Source organism: Neophocaena asiaeorientalis, unplaced genomic scaffold (genome assembly GCF_003031525.2).
Source record: "Neophocaena asiaeorientalis asiaeorientalis breed wild unplaced genomic scaffold, Neophocaena_asiaeorientalis_V1.1 scaffold308, whole genome shotgun sequence".
Classification (NCBI taxonomy): Eukaryota; Metazoa; Chordata; class Mammalia; order Artiodactyla; family Phocoenidae; genus Neophocaena; species Neophocaena asiaeorientalis.
In genome coordinates this window covers 5,449,158-5,457,061 of record NW_020172768.1, presented here as the reverse complement: position 1 = coordinate 5,457,061, position 7,904 = coordinate 5,449,158, and the positions used below count along the sequence as shown (strand labels likewise).

General features: G+C 37.8%; 1 pseudogene; it reads left to right on the top strand.

Annotated features, from left to right (window-relative positions):
* The window catches only part of LOC112396841 (pre-mRNA-splicing factor 38B pseudogene), a 13,971-nt pseudogene extending 7,221 nt beyond the window's left edge, over window positions 1–6,750 (top strand).
* The last annotated feature ends 1,154 nt before the right edge of the window (window positions 6,751–7,904 follow it).

Here is a 7,904-nt window from a genome sequence, read left to right as displayed (position 1 = left end):
CCTTCCTCTCCCCTCCCTTCCCCTCCCCTCCCTCCTTCCTTCCTTCCTTCCATCAAAAAATATTTGTTGTTCACTCCTGTGCGGTGTGTTATGTTTTGTATTGAGGATAGTAAACTTTATCATATTTATTGCTTGACCTGTGATTGTTAGTGGTGTTTCAGAACGTAGATGATGAAGACTGAAACTAGTGTGGTGTTTGTAGGAATGAAATATTAGATGTCAAATGCTTACAGAGGTGGCATGGCAGGCTTGATAATTTTGTATGTGGGGTAAGGGAGAGAGGTCCAAGTTAAAGACAACTTTTAGGTTTTAAACTTGAGTGGCTTGGGGACTTACTGCACTTCTTGTTCCTAATGCACATTGGGAAATAAAGAGGGTGTGCTAGTGTATGTGGACAAGTGGGATTTTATATATGATTTATTTCGTTTGCATTGCCAGTGGAAAACTCAGTTGATTCCTTTTAGGAAGCAGTTAGCAATGGGGAACTGGGACTTGGCGAGTAGGGAATAGGGGTGGCCAGAGATGTTAAGAATATAGATTTGTAATCATGTCTACAGAAGTGGTAGATAAAGCCTGAAGTGAATGAAACTGTCATGGGAGAATGTGGGTTTGTGTGTGCTCTTAGTAGGGGTGGGTCTGGAGCTGAATACTCTTCATTTTAAAAGAGTCACTTTATTCCTTAAAAAAATTATATATGCCCATTATAAAAAACCTGGTGGTATGGAGGGTATATCCAAAATCTTACTACTCAAAAGTAACTCATTAATATTCAGGAAGATCAGTCTAGACTTCTTTTTACGCATATTTGTAGGTAGTTAGAAATAATTTTGGAAATTACTATTTATTGAACAGTGTATTTTATTTCATACCATGACTGTCTTTAACAGTCCAAATCTCTCAGTTGTTTGTTTGTGATATGGAGTTCCTACAGCTGTAGCCCTGTATAGGGCTGGGAGGAGGTACACTCTTGGTGTGTTGCAAGAGCTTGCCTTGAGGGGCAGTGATCAAGGGAGGTGACAGGAATGTGACACATGGTGGAACTAGTTGGCCTCAGGGTTCCAAGTAGAGCTGTGGTATGGTAGATTAAAGATGACTGCACATTCTTTGCTGCTCTTTAAAGGAGGCATTTAAATTATACTAAGAAAAACTTTTTTCTGTCACATCATTAAAAACAGTTACTTCTGGTAGCACTTAGTGAATTTAAGTGGTATTTCAGGGTTAATTTGTATTATTATTATAAAAGCTAGATTGCTACTATTGCAATTCCTGTCTTTAAGGTATATCGCATAGATATATTTTCAAGAATATATTATTCATATATAGAAAATGTAAAATTAAAATCTGTAAAGAAATATTTTATGAACTTAATGGTGTCCAGTTATTTCCACTTGTATCATGCTGTTACATGCTCCCTTCTGAGTAGGGAAGAGTTTGATCTTGTTGACTAGCTATAAATGGGGAGAATGTGCCTACAAGAATTAAACAACTTGGTTTAGGTATTGATATTTGATGGGGTTGGTAATCTGAAAGTCATATCTTAAGATAGTAATCTCAATTAGTATAACTGGCAAGTGGGACCTGCATCTTTAAAAACTTAAGTTTTATGCCCAGAATTAATTCTACAAACATTTTATGTGCAGGTGATATGTAGGAAATGAAGATTACAAAAAACAGTCCCTGCCCTGGAATTTATATAGTCTGAGAGGTGAGAGAAGAAATTTGTACGAACAAGGCAGAATGATTGTTGCCTGAAAAACTACAAAATGCTGTGGAGTCTCCAAGAGGGAAAAATCTATTTTAAAAAAAATTGTGTATGTCTTGTAAGTTTTTGGGAAAAAAATTTCAGGAAGAGTGGCATTTGAGTTGGATTTTAGAGAGATGGCTTGGTGTCAACAGGCTGAGCCTGGTTTGATGGATTAATGTGAGAACAACACAGGTGGAATAGTATGGAACATATTTGGAAAATGGCCAGTAGTGTGTGTTGGCAGTAATGTGGGGAATGAGGAGGATTAATTGGAGATGATGTTAAGGCTGATGTGCTAAGGAGTTTGTACTCTATTTTGTAGGCATTTGAAAACACTTGGAGGTATTTTATTTGAGCAGGAACTGATATCATTCAATTTGTATTTTAGGAAGGTTTCCTAGAGGGACTAAGAGATAATTAATGGTAGGTAGGAGCATGAACTGTGGAGCCTTCAGTACAGGGACACCTCCTGGCTCTGTCACTCTTGGTAATCTGATCAATCATGGGTTTACTCATCTGCAAAGTGGTGGTAATGATAGTACTTAGAGAGCTGTCGTGAGGCATAAATGACATTATGCAGTGGAGTGCTTACTACAGGGGTTAACACAGTAAATGCTCACAAAAAATATTTGCTACAGAAGACTATGATTTTGGAAAAGGGCAAAAGCTAGAGGTAGAAAGAACACACAGGAAAGAGGAAAGTCAGTCTGTACTAACCAGCAAGGTAGTATAATATGCTGGGGCTTTTAAAAATTATGGAGATAACATTTTATTGCACTACTGAAAAGTCTTAATTGTGTTTGTTAGCTATATGTGTGCATGTGTTTAAAATAAGTTCTCTGAAAAGGCAGCTGGTTATATTAAATCTCGCCTGTCTTTGTATCAGAGTGACCTTAAGCCTGCATGAACGCACGGGTTAGTGACTTTTGTAGGTACGTGGTGTTGGCGGAACAGGAGATGATTAGTAAACCCAGCTGCCTGGGAAGTCATTGACTGAAGAAAGACCATCGCTGAAGTTTTCACTCAGTGCTTCCTCACCGTGCAGCTTTTTTTCTTACTGGGTCATGAGAAATGAGAAGAGGGTGGAAAAGAAAGGACACGAAAGGGCAAAGGCTCCATTACTTGGCTTTGTTGTTAGGAGTTATTCCTGAGAGGGTATAAAAGTTAGAAGGAAGAATCCTTTAACATAAAGGTGCTCTGTGTCCTCAAAGGGACTGTGAATAAATTCCGTGATTGTTTGGCCTTAAGATGAGAGATTCAGGGTGAATTGATTTTACCTAAGCTTATGGGAAGAGTTAGGATTAGTCAGAACTGTGATTGAGAAAATTGAAAGTTACCTTGAAACATCAAAGTCTTCGGGGTCAAATGCGACTCTGCTTTTTCTCCAGCTCATACCCACTGTATCAGCAAACTCTGTTGTCCCTACCCTCAAAATGGATCTTGGCTTGGGGCATTTCTCACTTCCTCCATTGCTCCCACCCTAGCTCAAAATCACCATTACCTCCTTGACTAGACCAAGGCAACAGCCCTAAACTGGTCTCCTTGTTTGATTTGTGTCCAGCTCAGTACTAGTCTTTATATGGCAGCTGGGTTAAACCTCTATAATATAAGCAAGGCCATATTCCTCTTTCACAGAAACCTCAGTAGATTCCTATTTCAGGTGTTCTTAGTACAACTTGGAAAGCCCTGCAAGGTCTGGCCCTATTTCTGAAGCCCTTTCTCCTGTCGCTCCACTGATACTCTATTGCTTGGAAAGCCCTGCAAGGTCTGGCCCTATTTCTGAGGCCCTTTCTCCTGTCGCTCCACCGATACTCTATTGCACACCCTAGCCATCAAGCTGCTCTTGCCCCAGGGTCTTTGCACTTGTGGATCCCCCTGCCCAGATGGGCTTTCCACAGGTACCCACGTAATTCACTCAGTTTATTCAGGTCTCTGTTCACAGGTCACCTCCTCACGGAGGCTTCTCTGGTTACCTACTGTAAAGCAGGCGTTCTCCGTTCCCTTTAACAGGCTTTATGCACTTATCACTACCCAGCAAATACATCTTTTAAGAACATTTGTCTTCCCCATTAGGATATAAACTCCAAGAGAGCAGGGATTTTGTTTTTTGGAGTATTCCTACCAGCTAGGACTTAGTAAAATGGCCAGTAAATATTTGTTTAATGGATGAATGATTTATAAGCAAAAGGGGATTTATATTTCTTTAAATCTGAAATTTACTATTTTCATCAACATTTACTTATTATCAGCTATGTACTGGAGCAGGCAAAATGAAAATATGAAATATTTAAGAAAAGGAACAACTAGGGAACCATAGGATTATAATAGGATATCCACGCAGCTTTTGTTTAAGATCATGCTTGGTGGTATAGAGGATATAGTCTTTAGAAGTTTCTTTCCCTCTAGCTGTAAATTATCTTTCTTATGACATTGTCTATGCTAAACTTGAGGGCTGACAAAAATTGTTTGATTCTTACAAGTTATTTAGTAGCTGACTGATTTTGTAACTCTCTGGTTAACAGTGTGGTCTTCATCGTGTGTGATTCTTTTCAGACATACAATTTTTTAGGTCTTATAGTATGTAGAAGTTTTTAATCTTAAAGTGAATTTCAGCTCTAGATCTTTTTGACAAAGTTTCAAACTCTCAGTTCCAAATATCAGAGAACTATGTTGAATTTAAATGGCTATTTAAATTCCATTTAAAGTGAGGGACTTCCCTGGTGGGGCAGTGGTTAAGAATCCGCCTGCCAGTGCAGGGGACACGGGTCCGAGCCCTGGTCCGGGAAGATCCCACATGCCATGGAGCAACTAAGCCTGTGCGCCACAACTACTGAGCCTGTGCTCTAGAGCCCGCAAGCCACAACTACTGAGCCCACGTGCCACAACTACTGAAGCCTGCGTGCCTAGAGCCCATGCTCTGCGACAGGAGAAGCCCCCGCAATGAGAACTCTGCACACCACAACGAAGAGTAGCCCCTGCTCGCTGCAACTACAGAAAGGCTGTGCGCAGTAACGAAGACCCAGCGCAGCCAAAGATAATAAAATGCATAAACTTATAAAAAAAAAATAAATAAAGGGATGAATGAACGGCTAAGTGAAAAACAAACGTTGCAAACACCAGAACGCTCTTTGGGATCATTAGGAAACCCAGCATGCCTTAGTGTATAAAACTAATGTAAGTCATACTTAAACTTGAATTCTTCCTTACTAGTATTATAATTTTGCACAAACTTTTTAACCTTTCTTGAGCCTGTTTACCTAATGAGTAAAATGGGTATAAAATTATCTAGCTACCATACAGGGTTGATGTATGAATTAAGAAGGTATTTGTATCATATAGTTTGTACGTAATAAATGGTGGATAATATTATATAATAGTATATGCATGGGGTGCTGTGAGTGCATATGTTTTTGTATTTTGATAGTTGTGATGTTCCTAATTTTCCAAAGCTATTCGACAGTATTAACTAACATATTTTAAATCTATCCAGTTGTCATGAAATCCAGTCAGTTTGTTTTATGCTTTTTATTTTAAAAAGCAGGTGTATTTTGAATTAATGCGTTATTTAAAATAATATTAGATAGGGAGGGTGGAAGAGAGATGCAAGAGGGAGGAGATATGGGGATATATGTATATGTATAGCTGATTCACTTTGTTATACAGCAGAAACTAACACACCATTGTAAAGCAATTAGATTCCAATAAAGATGTTAAAGAAAAATAAAAAATAATATAGTATTAGAAGTTATGAACATGAGAAAGTGACATAATTTCTGCTTTTAGAGATTAAAACATATTTAGGATCAATATTTTTGAAGCTCTGTAACTGTTTTTTAGTATATTTATTTATTTATTTACTTGGCACAACCAATTCCGGTTCCAGGTCAGAAGAATATTGATCAACAGATTAAAACGCGGCCAAGAAAAAACAAGAAAGATGGAAAGGAAAGCGCTGAGGAAATAGACAGACATGTTGAATGCAGGCGTTCAGGGCCTCCAAGGAGATCACTGAGTCCATGGAGGTCCCCAAGAAGATCCAGAAGTAGAAACCATCATCGGGAGGGCTCAAAGCTGTGATAAGAAAGGGGATAGAAGGGACAGGGATCGGGAAAGAGAGAAAGAAAATGAGAGAGGTAGAAGATGAGATCGTGACTGTGATAAGGAAAGAGGTAATGACTGTGAAAAGGAGAGGTCAAGAGAGCGGTCCAAGGAACGGAGAAGTAGCGGTGAGGTAGAAGAAAAGAAATATAAAGAAGACAAAGCTGATAGGCGGCATAGAGATGACAAAAAAGATTCCAAGAAAGAAAGCATTGGAGTAGAAGTAGAAATGTGGGGAAACGAAGTAGAATCAGTAGCAAAGAGAAATCAAGTAAACATAAAAATGAAAGTAAAGAAAAATCAAACGGAGTAGAAGTGGCAGTCAAGGAAGAACTGACAGTGTTGAAAAATCAAGAAAACGGGAACATAGCCCCAGCAAAGAAAAATCTAGGAAGCGTAGCAGAAGCAAAGAACGTTCCCACAAACGAGATCACAGTGATAGTAAGGACCAGTCTGACAAACGTGATCACCGAAGGAGCCAAAGTACAGAACCAGAGAGCCAAGACAGCATCAAAGCAAAGAGGAGAGTGTGTGAAAATCTTTGGTAAAAGTGGATCACATTGAATCCTATAAATGTTGGATTAAATCTGCTTTTTTTTTTCCTCCCAAGTTGAGATGGTGCAGTAGTTACACACTCTTCAAGCTCCCTGTAGGCTGCATTTTCATTTCCTCTTTTGTGTAGGGAAGTGCCTTTGTAATCCCATTTATTGCATTGATGTTTTCACCCAACTGTTGAGTTTGATACATGATGCACAGATTATTCTTGCATTTTATTGTTTAATTGTTTTTGAGATGTACAGTCTGTACATATGTCCTGAAAATGTTTTAATTCCTTTGGCATGGTTGCCATGTTGGTCAAATTTGTATAAGGCAATAAACTGCCACTAATTCTATTTTTGTTTTGTAGGTGTGGGATTATGGTTTGGGTACTGAAGTTAGCATGGCTGCGCTTTTCATAATAGAATGCTAAAAACTTTGAAAATGGATCTTGGATGTCTATTATAGGAGAATTACATGCTTTCAGTGTACATGAAGGCAGCCGTTGTAGGATTCACATTCTTGTCCACTGTATATTATCTTGGAAGGCTCTTGTTAATATGTCAAACCTAATATTCTCCACAGTTAACTTTAGAGAGAATTTAGGAGAAGTTAGTTTCTGATGCAAAGGTTTCAGTTAGGCTGTGATTTGATCAAAATTCCTTTTGGCATTCTACCTCAAAGGGACACTGTTAGTATGACTAAAAGTTATTCACTAAGTTTTCCTTTTTTATTTGAAAAAATACATGACATGTAATCCTTTTCTTGAATTTTTCAGATTTTAAAGTACTGTATAAAAGGAGAAATTAATGTCTAAAGCCTAGCATTCTTGCAGCAGCCCTATACTAACGTGAAATTAGGAGAGGGTGGGGCAGATGGATAGAGAAATAGATGTAAGCCTCAAGCTTCCAAAGCATTTTTATAAATGGAAAACTTAAATTATGAAACAGCTTGATATAGTGTCCTTTTTTAAATTGAAAGCTTTTTTTTATTGATAATGAAGATTGCTGTTTGAGGTTTTAAACTTAATCTAGATCAGAGAAGTATTTAAAGTAATGCTATGCTGCATTATTTAAGATTATCAGCAAATTATTTGATAGATTATTCTTATGACTTGTATTCTGATTACAGAGAAGGATCATGAGTGTGGAATAAATACTGGATTAAATCCTTTAAAAAAAATAAAATTATACTATGGATGTACCTGGTCATCTCATTGATGTTAGTGTAGGACCAGAGCACAGTATGGCTCAGTAAAATAAAATTACGTATTGAAGTTTTCAAGTAGCAGATTCCAGCTTTATTAGATAATCTTTTGATGCTTCTACAAGCTTTTTATGGTTAACATTTTGTGGTGTAGTTTTATTCCTTAGATGCTTTTTTAGCCTTCCATCTCTCAAGTGAGATAATTAGCTTCATTCCATGAAATACGGATTTTAATGAACCTATAGGCAGCAATAAGAAAAACATTATTTCTCCTGAGTCCTCTGAATATGAATTAAGAAGGCAATAAGATGTACCTAAT